The sequence below is a fragment of the Tursiops truncatus genome, chromosome 10 (assembly GCF_011762595.2).
Source record: "Tursiops truncatus isolate mTurTru1 chromosome 10, mTurTru1.mat.Y, whole genome shotgun sequence".
NCBI lineage: Eukaryota > Metazoa > Chordata > Mammalia > Artiodactyla > Delphinidae > Tursiops > Tursiops truncatus.
This window is the reverse complement of record NC_047043.1, coordinates 6,441,449-6,458,328: the sequence shown is the minus strand read 5'-3', so window position 1 is coordinate 6,458,328 and position 16,880 is coordinate 6,441,449. Positions and strand designations below refer to the sequence as shown.

The window sequence follows — 16,880 nt, the reverse complement described above, 5'->3', positions numbered from 1 at the left end:
GGGATATATGTATACATACAGCTGATTCACTTTGTTGTACAGCAGAAACTAATACAACATTGTAAAGTAATTATACTCCAATAAAGATATTTAAAAAAAAATTACCCAACATGTGAAGAACTAAGAAAATAGAATACATTCCAAAGAGATAAGAAAATCATTTGAGTCCAACCCAAGATAAACCAGATGTTGCAACAAAAACTTAAAAGCAGCTACTAAAAACCAGTATGGATGTTTCTCAAAAAACTAAAAATAGAACTACCATATGACTCAGCAATTCCACTTCTGGGTATGTATCCAAAAGAAATGAAAACAGTAAGTTGAAAAGATACACCCCAGTGTTCATAGCAGCATTATTTACAATTGCCAAGGTATGGAAGCAACCTAAGTGTCCATCAACAGATGAATGAATAAAGAAGATGTGACAGACACACACACACACACACACACACACACATATATATACATATATAACGGAATATTACTTAGCCATAAAAATGAATGAAATTTTGCCATTAGCAGCAACATGGATGAACTTGGAGGGCATTATGCTAAGTGAAATAAATCAGAGAGAGAAAGACAAATTCCACTTATATGTGGAATCTAAAAAAATACAACAAACTAGTGAATGCAACAAAAAAGAAGCAGACTTATATGGAGAACAAAGGGGAAGGGGAGAGGGGCAATACAAGGGTAAGGGTAAGGGGGGAGGGGCAAAAAAGGGTTATAGGATTATATGAAATCATGTGTGTGAAACTTTTGAAAATTGTAAAGCACTATAGAATTTAAAGACTCTTTCATTCAATGAAAGAAAAAAAAAGTATCCTCAAAGATGTAAAATAAAACATGTCTTCCATGCATGCAAATCTCAGTAGTAAGAGGTCTCAGCAGAGAAATAGAAGCAACAATAAAGAACCAAATGAAAATATTAGTAATAAGAAATAAAATTCTGAAAAAATTTACTGGATTAACTTAACGAAATGGATATGACAAAGAAAAGAGTAAGTGAACTTAAGATAGAAAAATAAACATTACCCAGAGTGAAAAAAAGAAGAAAAAAAACCAGAATAACTCAGGGGCCTGCTTGGATAATATCAGATAGTCAGATATATGTGTCATGGGAAATTCAGAAGGAGAAAAGAGAAAGAAAAGAGAAAATGTTTCTCAAGAAACAATAGCTGAATATTTATTTATATATTAAGCTGAAGGTCAACGTATTTTTTAAAGTTCTAATAAATCAATTTTTAATTCAATATCAAACAAAATCCGTCAAATTACATTAAATGATATTGCCACAAAAGGAAATAACAAACAGGAGAGTATGTTCATCCTTACTTGCAAAAGTAGAAATGCAAATAAAAACAATACTAAATACTTTTTGAAATATTTTAATATGTAAAATATCTTGGGTTGACAAGAAAAACAGGAAAACCAGCACACTCATATTGGGTTAATTTCTCTCAAGAAAATAAATGCACCATTTATTTTCTTGAGAGAAAGGATAAATAATGTCAGCAGACAATAATAAAGACGCTTTATTATGGCTACACAGCAAAACAGATTAGTTATAACTGGAGGTGGGATGTGGGTTAATTTTTCTCTGTTTAAAAAAATTATGCGATAATTGTATATTTCGTATATTTATACAATATTATGTATTGTATAATTTGTATATTTTTTGTATATAATTTGTATATATATTTTTTGTTTATTTTTGTATAAAATTTGGTTTTTTGTCATACAACAAAAACAAGTGTGTTTTTTAGACAGTAAATTAATTAAGAAATCATCTATGTTTATAACATATGTAAGATAAGATGATTAACCCATAGAGATAGCACTCCTCTTGTTTCTTCAACTCACACAGACATACCTTTTGTTTTTTGTTTCTAAGCCAGTTAGGAACATAGCACGGGAAGGCAAGGGGCCCAAAGAATAGTCCATTGATATTGTAACTGATAACTCTGGAAAGTCACCTAGTACCATCCCTTTCATTAGCTCTCAGAGTCAAAGCATGTTAAACATGTTATCTCTCATGGAAAATGTAGAAACCTATTTGACCTGAAATCCTAGAGTCAGTAACAATTCCAAAAGATGTTTGCTGCTAAGGTGAAGTTAAAGGATGATTTTTGAAAGATGCAGTCTAAGCAATTTTGGAATTAATAAAGGATTAGGCTAAGACTATTTATCTGTAAACATATTTTTTAAAAATTTTATGTCTCATCTTTAATATAAAGCCTAACTATTATTAATCTATTTTGCATTTAAATTTCTTTTAGAATAATAAAAATTATGGCTACTTTTAAAGTAAAAAAATTTGTTTCTATTTTAGACTACTTCTTGAAAACTAGACATTACCTTATTTTAGGCTTATAGACTAAACCTCACCAGGAAGACTCTATGGCTACATTCGCTGAATGGTTGCAAAGAGGTTATCAAAGAGAAAGGGTCTTTATGTATCGGGGAAGTGGTTGAAAACATGCACATGAAACAGGAAACCCAAAATATTGTTGTAGTTAGTAGTTATTCCATAGTCTGGAAAATTCTATTATATAGATAGTTTGTTGTATACATGATTGATAACATAGTAAGCAAATTATTCATATATATGTGTCATTTTGAAATATCCTAAGATACTATAGTTAAACAAAGTTAAAGGCAAGTATAAATATAGTACTTTCAGGATTTTATACTTGTATATCAAGAAATGTGGGTGAAGGAATACAATGTTAAGAAGGCTAAACTTCTTAAGAATTGTTATCCAGCAATTCCACTTCTGGATATATATCCAAAGGAAATGAAAACAGGATATTGAAGAGATATAAGCAGTCCCATGTTTATTGCAGCATTATTCGCAAGAGCCAAGATAGGAAAACAACCTGTGCCCATCAACAGATGAATGGATGAAGAAGACATGATGTACATATATAATGAAGTATTATCAAGCCATGAGAAAGAAGGAAATCCTGCCATTTTTATCAACATGGGTGGACCTTGAAGGCTTATGCTTAGTGAGGTAAGTCAGTGAAAGACAAATACTTTATGGTATCACTTATATGTGGAACCTAAAAAAGCCTAACCTGCAAAAACAGAGAGTAGAATGATGGCTGCCAGGGGCTAGGAGGTGGGGAAATTGGGGAAATGCTGTTTAAGGATACAAACTTGCAACCATTAGATAAATAAGTCCTGGAGATCTAATGCACAGCATAGTGATTATAGACAAGTCTATATTGTACAAACAAGTTTATACTATAAACTTCAAAGTTGCTAAGAGACTAGATCTTAATTGTTCCCACCACGAAAAAGGTAATGACATCATAGAGGTGTGAGTTACCATTACAGTGGTAATTATAGTGCAATATATAAATAGAGCAAACCAACACTTTGTACACATCAAGCTTACAAAATGCGCATGTCAATTATGTCTCAATAAAAATAAATGTTAAAAAGTAGGCTATAGATAAATTATGAAATAATTTGCATAAAAATATTGTTCAGGATGCAGCTCAAAATATTTTAGTAAACTCTAAGATAGCTATTAGGATAAAGTATTTAAAAACTTAAATACAAAATAAAAAAATAAAGATGCTATGTATAATTTATATTTAGAAAATGAGTTCCATATCAATTATTTACTTACAGAGAAACTGCTATCAAACTTCCTTATGAACTAGGCATATATATATGAACCATAGTACATTGGCTTGTTTACTCCAATGATTTTTTTTCTGTGTAATAGGATTATACATTCTCATTCATTGATGTATGACTTGCCAATTCATTCTGCGATAAAAAATATATGTACCCATCTCTTTGAGAATGACGTTACATGCTTTGCTCAATTTGGACGTGAAGTACTAGAGTTGTTTGCTGACTAACACCTAGACAGCCAGGTTCAAATGGAAACAAGTATTTCATTTTCTTATTTCAAACAATTTGGTGGACAGACTCTAAGGAGGGCCTCATGATCCCACCTTCTGGTGTCCGTTCCTTTGTGTAATCCCTCACCCCCTTAAATGTAGGCAGGACCTGTGACATGTAAAAATAAAATACAGCAAAGGTGATAGGATGTCCCTCCTATGATTGCCTTATAAGACTCCATCTTGCTAGCAGATTGGTTCTTGAGACTGTTTCTCTTGCTGGATTTGAAGAAGTTAGTGGCCAGTGTTAGGAGGCTCACGTGTCAAGAAGCCAATGCTTGACACTAATCACTAAGGGAAGTTTCAAGCTTCCGGCCAGCAAGAGGCGAGGTCCCTCAGACTTATAGTCACAAGGAAATAAATTCCTCTTACATCAGCCTGAGTGAGAGTGGAAGCAAACCCTTTCCCCAGTCAAGCTGTGAGATGAGAACTCAGCCCTGGCCAGCACTTTGATTGAAGCCTTGCAGTAGACTCCTCTAAACCATGCCTAGACTCCTGAGGTGATAAATGTGTCTGTGATTATAAGTTTCTAAGTTTGTGGTAATGTGTTATAGTAAGAGAAAAATCATACACAAGAGTCAAATCTGAAATAATGTGTGTGTGTGTGTGTGTGTGTGTGTGTGTGTGTGTAAATATGGAATATAGTACAATGGACAGGATTTTTCAAAAATTCTGTGAAACATACCTCTGTCTATTATCTGTCTCCCTATCTACCTAGAAAAACACACACACACCCAGAGAGAGAGAGAGAGAGAGAGAGATTAAACTTATAATCATTAGTCATTAAGATCAATGGCTTCCCACTTAGGGTTCTAGAATTTTGCAGAGTTCCCTTGGAACCCTGAGAGACTGAGTGTGAGATGGGAAACAGCAATTACAAAGAGACAAGGCTCTTGCTTTCCCCATACTATCTTTTCTGATTGAGTTACTAACAATAAAACTATTTATTTAAAAGAGTTTTATTATCTAGTATTGTTGTTAGAAAATAGTTCATAATTATAATTTTTAAATTATAAATGATGTGCCAGTAAGTTTCATTTAGATATTTTGCCTATCTTGCATAAAATCTATGTTGTACAACTTGAGATAGTCACAAAGATTTTATAAAGACCATGTACTTATAAGTGAAAACTGCTAAAACTAATCTTACATTTTATCTTATAAATTAATATGACCGTGAAAAGAGCCCTCGATAACTATAGAACAACATCTGCTTATTTGGACAGCATATAATCATCTCGGTATTTTCACTGTGTAGTCATTGTTTACTGATAACAAAAGTTATACATCAGGAAAGTATCTTTGAAAGTCATTACTAGGGCATTTTAAGAACACACCACATTAAATGCACTTGATTTTCCATGAGTTGATATTTCTGCACTTTAAAATATTGCAGACAATAGTCTTTGATGATTTTAATCACAGAAAATCAGAGATATTTGAAGGACCATTGCTAAGGCGGAAAGGCCAGATCTGTATGTCATTAGTTCAGCCTCTAAAATAGATCAAAGAGGCATCCAAAAATGAACTGCTATTTACTGCTCTGAAGGCAGTCATGGTATTCAGCTGACCACAATGTAAACTTTTCTCCAGCTGCGTGAAATGAACGTTATAGTTACAAACAATTATTGAGTTCTAGTAAGGAAGGAAAATGCGATGAAATTTTAGTGGCACTTATTGTTATCTTTCCAAACATAACTCTTAAGAATGAAGTCGAATTTCATAAATCAATCACTTAAAAAATAAATTCATTTAAATTTCCTCAGTTCTGTCCTTTAAGAGTGAATTTTTGACTGTTTTCCAGATCCCCCAAAATAACAATAACAACAAAAACAATTAAGGAGTGTTCTATGTTGGCACTGTTTGGTAATCCCATTAGTATCCAAAAAACCAGTGAGGTAACAAAACCACTTCCATTTATTACACTTTCTTAATGCTGTTGATTTTTGTAGGTTGAGCTTATATCTAGCATCTTGATGAACTCATACAGATTCTATACTTATCATTGATTTGTGTGTGGGGGGGTTCCCTACGTAGAAATGTCTGTCAAAAATAACAATTTTTCATTTTCCTTTCCATTCATTATACTTTTATTTCTTTTTTTCTTTTTTAGTTTCACTGGCTAAGATCTCTAGTAGAATGATCAATGATAGGAGGGATTCGTATTGTGCTTGCCTTTAATATAGATATTTCTCAAATTCTGTCATTAAGAAAAATGATACCTACTGATGTTTACTGAATACATTTTATTCAGATGATGAAAGGTCTCTCTCTGTTTCACTTTATTGGGAGGATATTTTTATGAACAGGTATTGCATTTTATGCTTTTTATTTATTTTCTCCATCTACTGCAACTATTACTGTTGGTTTGCTGTCTTTTTAACCATTGCTGTGGTTGTAAGTTGAACCATTTTAACTTTCCTGGTATAATTTCTATTAGCTCACATTTTATTATTTGAAATCACCTCTAGAATTTCCATTGATCTTATAAAATGAGGCATATAGATTTATTTATTTAGTCTATATTCTCAAATAGTCTGAATTAGGGATTGTCTGTGGCTTGAAAACATTGTACAGTTCCTCTGTAAAATCATCTGGTCACTTTTAAGAGTTTATGGGTAGGGTATTTTTCAATAGTCATTTTCATTCCTTAAATATACTTGGATATTCAGTTTTTCTTCTTTTATCATTTTGAGACATTTTATTTTTCTAGAAAATCGTCATTTAATTTTTGCTTTCAAATACAATGGCATTAAGTTCTCCATAGTATTATATATATTTTCACTCTCAATTGTAATTATAGCTAATTTTATTTTCATCTTAATATATTTATTTCAACCATGTTTTCCTTGATCAGTGTTCCCAATTTGTCTGTTTTAAGTTCTTTCAAAGATTTATCTTTTGTGTTCTTGATAAGTTTTAGTATATGTTTTATGTTTCTTCTTTAATTATTATTTTACTTTAATATTATTTCAACTTATTTGAATTAATTTATTAATTTGTGCTCTTTTTACGGTTTCTTGGTATAGATGCTAGCATAATAATGTTGTCTTTCTTTGTTTTTTTAATTAAATGCATTAAGGACACAAATTCTCATATAAGTGCTTTTTTGCTTGTCTCCCACAAGTTTTGAGTTATATGCTTTTCCTGTCATTCAGTCTGAAAAATTCTATAATGTATGCAAGTTTTATTCTTAATTGTATAAATTCTTTAGAATGATGTTTTTAGTTTTAAAATATAGGGTTATATTTCAACTACCTTTTTGAAATTAGTTTCTGAATGAATTGTATTATGACCAGAAGGGGGATCTACATAATATAAGTCTGATTGACACTTCCTTTGTGGCCAGTCACATGACAATTTTTGTAAATGACTCCATGTGTAGTTGAAAAGGATGATTTTTTTTCTGGATATAAGAGTCTACATAGATCTATTAGAACAGGCTTTTTCAACATGATAATTGAATTTTTAAAGTATATCTCATTTAAGTTCACTTGACTTTCTGAAAGAGAAGTACTAAAATTTATCATTTTGATTATGACCTTTGCAATTTTCTCCTGTATTTTTGTTAATTTTTACTTTATATAGTTTTGAGGCTATGTTGTTTGATTTATTTTAATTCCTGTATTGATGTAGTTTGGGGCCACATTTTTCCTTTTATGAGAAGAAAGATTTTCATTGGTTTCTGTATTGTTTTCCTGTAGCTACTGTAACAAATTAGCACACATTTGGTGGCTTAAGACAACAATTTATTCTCTCACAGTTCTGGAGCTCAGAAGTCCAAAATCAGTATCACTGGGTCAAATCAAGGTGTTGACAGGGCCACACTCCCTTCAGGGGCTCTAGAAGAGAATACTTTCCTTGCAGCTTCTGGTGGCTGCCAGTAGTCCTTGGCTTGTGGCTGAATCACTCCAATCTCTGCTTCTATTTCCCCCTTGCCTCCTCCTTTTCTGTCTGTGTTAAAATCCCCTCTACATGTCTCTTATAAATACGTTCCTGATGGCATTTATGGCTCACCTGGTTAATCTAGGATAATCTCCCCATCTCAAGATCATTAACTTAATCACACTGCAAAGTCTATTTCACTATATAAAATAACATTCACAGGATTCAGGGATTAAGTCCTGGATACCTTTTAGAGAACATTTTTAGCATACTCCAGTTTCTTTCGATTTTTTAAAAAGTTCTGATTTTGTCACTTTAATATTGCTGTACCAATGTTCCTTTGATTTTTTATTTCACCGATACAGCTTTCTCATACCTTTATTTCATATTGTGTCACTTTGTTTTAGTTATAGCTCTTACAAGAGTATTTTCACTTCCGTCTATGTCTCTATATTTTAATTGCTGAGTTTTATCTGTATACATTCATTGTGATTACTATTCTTTTAGATATTTGAGTTATTTTGGTTTCTCTTCCCTCCTCCTCTCACCTCTCATTCTCACCCACTCTGGCTTGATTGATTTTGTCTGATTTCAATTTTTCCATATTGGTTTGAAACATATATGGTGTATCTTTTTTTTCAGGGTTATATATAAGTGTTTAAACTTTTATCTTCCAATACCTTGAGTTAGTATCTACATCATTCCCAAAATTAAAAATTTCAGCATGCTTTTACTGTCCTTTTCTTATTTTTTTCTTTTCTCATTTCCTTGTCTTCTTGTCCCAAATCAGAAATTATAGTTCTAGATTATCATTAAAAAATAGATAATTTTAAAAGTAGGTATTCCACTAATTATTATTCACTATTGCATCTTCTATCTTCTTATTTTTCTCCTGGATTGCTTTCCTTCTTCCTGAGAATATATTCTAGTAAACCCTCAGAGATCTGTGGGTGGTAAAGTTTCTAAATTCCTATTAGTGTGAAAATACTATTTTGCCTTTACATTAAAATGATAGTTGTATGAATAAAAATTTTACACCTCAGTTTATTGTGCTTTCTGAGTACTGTATAACTGATTTGGCAGTATTTTATTAGCATGTTTACTTCTATAATCATTCTGGAACATTGACTTTATCTTTGCAATATGTGTCAGGCTTATGTAGCTATGAATTAGGCAGCATTCAATTTCTTATAATTCTCTAAAATATTTAACAATGCATAGTTTATTATTCTGACAAGATTATGGATAAAATTATTTGTGATACTTTATTCATTGTTTTATATGTTAAGATATTCAACTTTTAGTGTCAGTTTTACTGTCATATTTTCTTAAGTATCTGTGCTACTAAGATTTCAAATATACTAACATAATAATAAATATAATATTCTTAAAATTTTTTCTATATTCTATATCTGGTATACTTTCTTTTATTTTTCTTATAATTTTGAATTGAAGTATAATGTACATATGAACAAAAGCACAAATAGCAAATGCATGCCTCAAAGAATCGTCAAAAGTGAACATAAGCATGAAGTTCCCACTAGGTCACAGAATAGAATACTATCTGCACCTTATCAGGTCCCTTCATGCCAGTGCTAACCATTACTCTCTCCCTCTTCTTCGTAGATGAACACTATACTGACTTCAGTCATTATAATTTGCCTGTTTTATTCATACCCATACTCAGAAATCCCATTTATAATTATACACCCAATAGAAAGATTCATTCATATGAAAAGACATGTAAACAAATGGGTTTTTGTTTCTTATTTTGAAATTGTTTATTCCCTTCTTTGTAAAGGCATTAAGAAGAGAGTTCATTTCTACAATTTATTTGAAAGCATTTTCTCTTATGTATGTTAGCTCTACCTATTTCTGTTTTCCATTTCTTTAATTAGTATTTTTTATATTTGTTACTTTTATTAGCTCATAGCTGGTTTTGTGGTTCTTTTTCTAATTTTCTCATTACATTTAAATAATAAAACTCTAAGTTTCTCTGTGAAGGTAGTTTTGGTCTTATCTCATTAGCTTTCATAGATAGCATTTTTAAATTTTTTGTTTATAAATAGTGATTATAATTTTGATGAATTACTATCAGCCATTATAGCTCATAAATTTTCTTCTTTCAGAATTTACAGAGATTTTTATTTCTCCTTTAGTATAGTATTGTCTTTTAAAATGGTTATTTCCTAGTAGATAAAATATTTATTTATTTATTTATTTAACAAATACTTGCTACAGGACATGATGTTAATTACTAAACAAAATGAGTTATAGCTAAAAGTAGCTAGATAGAAGATAGACATAGGTAGATAGATTTGAATATAAGTATATATATATCTATTGTGATATTCCAAAGTACTTTATTTCCTTGTTTACTTGATTTCTTGAAGGCTCAAGTAGATATGTGATAGTCTCCTATAACTTCTTGTATTTTCTAATATTCTTTGCTTTATACTGTTTAAATTTGTGATTTTTCCCTTAATGTTATTAAAGAAATTAAATTTAGCATATTTCAATCTTATCTTTCCTCTACCTTATCTTTGTTAACAGTATATGAATTTCTGTGAATGACTTATTTAATAATTATGTATCTTCTTCTTGAGATTTATTTTGGACACTCCCACTTAAAATTATTAGAGTTAAGTTTTAATTACCTAGTTGCTTTCCATTGGTCCTTTAAGAGGAAACTCTAGAATTTCTGAGAATCTAAATTATCTTTATTTCTTGATTAGCTGATATCTTTGTTCAAATTACATTTTTTATTTTCAAAATAATATGTATGTGGAATAGTTTCTAGCTCCCTGTGTGCTGAAGTATTTCTTTATGACATTTTTAAAACCATGAAATAAATCATTTCTGGACTTAAAATTGTTAGGGCATTGTCTCTTTTCCTCAAACTTCTGAAATAATTTATTATTTTTTAGCATTCATAGTTGTACAAAAGAATTATAATTCCAGTCTGTTTGTTGCTTTTTACAGGATGGGAGCTTTTTTGTTTGTTTTCTTTTTCCTAAATTAAAAACTTCAGAATTTGCTCTTTAATCTTATAATTCAACATTTGTTTGACATAATATCTGCCCAATGTATGTAAATAAACATGGTGAATCTTTCAATTTTCACCTGACATTTTTAGCCCTGTTGATCTTTATTTCCTATTTTTAGGTGAGTGTGTGTCTTGCAAAACTGATATAGTTGGCCTCATCACTTTAATATTTGCCCTTTTTTTTTTCATTAAGGAGATTTTCTTAGATTTGTATCTAATAGTATTTGTTTTTCTCTAGTCATTTCTTTTCTCTGCCACTTCCAATGCATATCTTGGTTCTACCATTGCAATTCTGGCTCCCTTTCCATATGTCCATATGGCTCTTCCTGTGTGAGCCCATGCCACCTCTCTTTATAACTTACTCTGTTCTGTCTCTAGCACTGTCTGCTCCAGGTATTTTTTTAAAGACATTTTGAAGAAAACTTCAAAATTTTTTTCTGGTTGGTACAGTGAATCCTTTTCACATTTGCTTGTTCTTTGAGACTTTAAAATGCTGATCCCTTTTCTACAGTTTTCATTACTCTAAATTTTTTTCTTTCCAAGATGTATCCTTGCATGACAAAAAAAAACTATCAATATATAAACACATTATGTGCCATACATTCCACATGTGTGTTTTCCTTGGGTTTATTGCAGATTCATGGTGGTTGATTGAATCTTTCACAGATCTTCCACTAGAGGTATGATCGCTGTGAATAATTCCTAGTAAAAGTATCAGGTTTTAGTTCAACATTGTGGATTAGCCTGAGACCTTTTGAAACCACTATCAGGGACCCTGGGACTCTGAGTCAGTGGCTGAAGAAACAAATGACAAATAACCTGCAATCACCTTCACATACTGAGACCAGAACTCCTGTTATCTCGAAATACTCATTTGGTCAATATTTCAATTACAGAGATTAAAACTCCCAGGGGATAATCTTGCCACCTTAAGAACTACTCCTTTTAAAGGTTTCTAACAATATTTCTCTATTACCACATGCAAAAATGGAGTGGGTTGGGCAATAATTTTCTACCCATCTCAAGAAGTGGTACGCGCGTCCAAAAACGAAAGCTTTTCTCTGTCTTTACCATGCTTTTTACGTAAAAACAGGAGGGGCTCTAGCCTCACTGAATACATGCAGGCATAATTTCTCTTGCCTCTGAGATTCTGAATATACTGGAAAAACCTCTGTCCACCGTTACATTTACCCAAATAACTCTTAAATGTCTTTCAAATCTTTGCTTAGGTCTTACCATAACCTCCTCCAGGCAATATTTTTGAATTTCCCTTTATCAAATTAAGAAGTCCTTATTTGTTACCGTGGTAATCTATGATTATTCCTACTGTAGTCCTTAGCACAATTCATTAAACATTCCTCAGTAGCTGTCACTTTCGAATTCAGTGAAAGCACCTTAAATAGCACTGCACTACTAACAGCAATAATCTAAATTTGATAAATATGAATTAATTGAATGGATGAAAGAGCTGCTAGCCAGATTCTATTTTAAATCCCAATTTCAACCACAAATTCTCAACCCCCAAGAATGTGGGATATGATGAAGATTAGGAGCTCAGAAATTTACAAAGTCAGTGAGAGGTGGGAGGTGTGAGGGCTGGACGGGAGGATGGGGCGTGTGTGGGTGGGAAGGTCAGCTGCTTCCGCTTACATCTCCTCTGTATTGAGGTCTCGCTTGCTCTTCTTTTGTCAAAGCCCCCAGACTCCACCCTTACCTTACATACGATGATAGCAAATCAGGAAAAAAGTCTGAAACTGAAAACCAAGACACCAAGAAACTGAGATAAAGTGCTTTGGGTTCTAAAACCCTGGAAGATACATTTTCCTGGACTAAAAATGAGTTTGAGGCTCCGAGCTACAGGTAAACAGCTAGGCTTCATGAATTACAGGTGTACATACTGTTCCTTAGGGCCCAGAATTTAAATTCATACCACTGAACAGTTTTTAAAGGCTTTAACACATTATTTTGTTTGTATACAAATGAGGGCTGCTAATTTCAAATGAATCCTAACTATTTATTTAAGTAGTCCCAAAGGATCTCTACTTGAAAACAACTTGCTAGCAGTTATTTCAAGTACTAGACACACTCAGAAAATAATAAACTGTGGGTTTTAAATTAATTTAGTAACTTGGGTTACCAATTCCAGTAGATCTCTATAATTAATCTGAATCAGAGTCTACTGCCATTGCAGACTTCTTTTTTTTTAACCTGAATTTAAGATTTTGAAGGGAAAATGAAAATGTCTTAGGCACAAATGTACAAGTACGATATTACAGTTAATAAACAGCCTACACTACCTCATATGAGCCCAACAACAAGTATGTGACAATATACTCAACAAGTGAGGTGTATTATTAATACACTTATTTGGAAGATGTTTAAGCAATTTGCCCCTTTTGGGAGAGCTGCAGCTTGAACTTGTGACTTAGGGTTTAATCATAATGATGCTAAATGATCTCGTTTGCAGGATTTTGCCACGTTGCATAATTCCAAGTGGTCATCCTTCACATCATGAGGCCATTCAATGATACTGAATGGCTGACCATGTTTAAAACAATTGGAACATTTACTGTCTCCATGTAATGCAATTTGTAACAGCAAAGACCTCAGGATTACTATTCTGGACTTGACCAAGGTCTTTTATATCATTCTCAGCATCCCAAAGTAACAGAATAGTTTTGTTTTCTTTTCCAAAGAGAGGGGGAGACACTGAACCACTGAACGCAATCTCACTGATCCTACCTGGATTCTCAATTTAGGATTTTTGCATTAGAATTATAGGGGTGGAAGAGATTTTAGGGTTCAATTAGCACAATCCCTAATTTTTCATTTAAGGATGTTGAGAGCTAGGTTCCAAAATGACTTGTTAAAGTTTGCACAGTTAGGTTGTGGCACAACCAGAACACACACACACACACACACACACACGTCTGTTGACTTATCCTAGATTTTTTCCATAACACCCAACTTTAAATACTATTTGCAAAATCATATAAGCATTTGTAAAATATTTTCCCAAGTTATTACTGGGACAAAGCTCTCTTCAGATCATTCAGAGCCTACTTAACTTCAGTAAAATAAATGTGGTTTATAGCTAGATGTGGAAAGAGTTATTTTCTGGATAGTGTTTAGCAAACAGCAAGTGTCAATAAAATTTTATTGTTGACATGAAAGAGTAGAAATAATGGTGTGGAAGCATCCAAAATTATATATAAAGGGCTTTATTACTACTAAATATTTAATGAAGTAAATGTGTAAAGGAAAAAATTGATATTTATAAAGAAAAAATATATAAAGTCACATGTTGAAAATTCAATGATAAAATCTTTCATGAGGACACCAACTCTATATTATATATGTGGGTTTACCGTCTGATCTAGAACAAAGCAGTAATGTAATTTCAGCTAAATGACTCAACTTGGACATCAGCTTCTTCATTTTCAAGATGTAGGTACTAAAAATACTTATCTCCCAGTATTGCATCGTCTTCTACATCCATCCAATCAGCAACAGTGAAGATAAAGCCCACGTAGAAGATCTCAGGGATGTTTTATGGGCCAGACCTAGACGTAGCATAGGTCATTTCTTCCCACATTCCATTGGTTAGGAGTTTCCACGTGACCCCCTGCCTAGATGCAAAGGAGGCTGAAACTAACAGGGTGCACATTTTATGCAAAAGATTTCTTTACTTGTAAATTAGTGAGGGCACATATGCTAACTTCTATAATAGCCAACCCCAAATGTTCAGCATTTAGCATAGTTTAATTATGTCTTGCTTAGGGTGGGAAAGGATTGTTTTCTCACTTGTACACTCGCTCAGTCCTTCCAACTACTATCTCCAAGAGCCATGCTGCTTAAACTCTAAAGTGCATCAGAATCACCTGCAGGGCTGGCTAAAGCGGATCATCAGACCACCTCCCTGGGTTTCTGATTCAGTAGGTTTGGGCTGGGGTCTGAGGATTTTCATTTCTAATGGGTTCCCAGATAATGCCGGTGCTGTAATATTGCAAGTTTAGAGATTTGAGATCCTCTGTTTACCCTTCTACACCCATCCACCAAGGAGCAGTGAGAGACCAAGCTCACATGGGAGGTCTTGGGGATGATTATGGGCCAGGTCTAGAGGACCTCCTTCTCAAAGTCCATGGCTTAGAAGTCATCGTATGACCCCTACCTACCTAGATGCAAAGGGGGCTAAAAATAACAGGTTGCCAAGGAAGGTGGGAAGCACACAACTATTAGTATTAGCAGTCCTAGCCACACCTGGTGGGTACACATCATTAAACGCTTTATAATAATAACGATTTATGAAGGTTCCCTTTAATATTCATAGAATCGGAAAGTAACTGTAAATTATAGAGCTATTTCACTGTCATTAGAGTTCATTTGTCGTCTATTAGGCATGGGAATCCCAAATTAGAATTGTCATTGACTCCCTGAGGGAGCATGTGGACAGCACTGTAAACTGTGATGTTAACGTTTGTCAATTTAAAAATATTCTTTGACCTAAAAAAAATTTTTTAAAGGAAGGTAAAGAAAAGAAATTGCACTTTTCATAAGTTTCAATAAGAAAGTAGTCCAACTCAAATTCAGTAGTTCTCTCAAGTGACTTCCATGACAGGGAAATCCATGTGTGAAATTAAACAGCATGTGTCACTCTGTTGAGGTTTTTTCCATGGGTTTTATTTTCCTAAGTGTAATCTGAGCAGTTTCAAGTCAGTTTTCACCACTCCATTTATAACTTTTCCTATATTTATTTACTCGGAAATATATTATCCTTCATGTCATAGTGCCAAGAAATCTGGTTAGTAAAAATGCCAGATTCTTTTATTTGATTTTATTTGATTTCATTAGGGACCATCAGCCTAGCTGCTTAAGTGCCCGACTACCGTTCGCAGTTAAACATTCATTAAGGAATCCCCAGTGGGTTCATTTGTTTCACTGAGGTCCAATTACAGTGCCACAAAAGCGGTTTTTGTAGCAATTAGCTGATTTTTCCTGTTTATGTTCTGTCTCTTTAGGAAGAGGACTGGCTTGTGGAGGTCAGATTTTTAATTAGGCACGATTTAGGGCCAATAGGAAAACTGATAATTTACTAAATGGCTGTGGTGGACTTAACAGCTCAAAGCAGGGGTAAATAACACAACAGGGACCCCACGACTCTGTTTTCCTGGTGTGCACGGCTCAGAGCCCTGCAGTGTGAGGATAGATTACGTGTTAAGTGGTTGTCATCGATGCTAATGTGCTGTGCAGGGCACCAGTGTCTTAACCTCAGGTACCATCAGGATTAGTCATCCACAGTGGTTCTGTTCCTGGTAGCATGTCACGAAGGAGAGGAATCTGCTTGTATTTTATTTCTGCAAAGTTGGTCTGAGAAAGAAACCTTTGGTAAAATAGTGCAAGGATATATAATTATGAAAAGGCTAGGTTGTCGTCTGCCAAATAACCCCAAATTGATACTAATTGTGAGATTAACATTCAAAGTGTTCTATGTACACTCTTATAAGCTAAATTATGTCCTCTCAGATTTATAAATTGAAGTCCTAATGTCCAATACCTCAGAATGTGACTATATTTGGAGATAAGATCTTTAAAGAAGCAATTAAGGTTAAATGAGGCAATTTGCAGTGGACCCTAATCCAACATGACTAGTGTCCTTATAAAACAGCAATTAGGACACAGATACATACAGAGGAAAGACCACGTGTGGACACAGTGAAAAGACAGCCATTTGCAAGCCAGCCCTTTGCACACCTTGATCTTGACTGTCTGTCTCCAGGACTAGGAGGAAAGAAATTTCTGTTGTTTCATCCACCTGGTCTCTAGTACTTTGTTACAGCAGCCGTAGCAGACTAATACAGACACCCAACAGATGAACATGAGTATGCGTATTTAGACAATAAACATGTATGATTCCACATATTCTCACTAATATTCCAAATCTATGTCAAAACAGGGTAGCTTCAAAAAAAGATAAAATGACCTGTATCCAGTTTTTGCTGTCCAGTCATCTAAGCAAGAGCAAGAGAGTG

At 33.3% G+C, this 16,880-nt stretch overlaps 1 long non-coding RNA gene across 2 annotated transcripts in view; it reads left to right on the top strand.

Annotated features, from left to right (window-relative positions):
- The window catches only part of LOC141279686 (uncharacterized), a 168,796-nt gene that overhangs the window by 46,001 nt on the left and 105,915 nt on the right, over positions 1-16,880 (top strand). For both annotated transcript variants that reach the window (XR_012334328.1, XR_012334327.1), the window contains one exon: positions 2,847-3,016. This is a non-coding gene — a long non-coding RNA (uncharacterized lncRNA). The remainder of the gene's footprint in view (positions 1-2,846; positions 3,017-16,880) is intronic.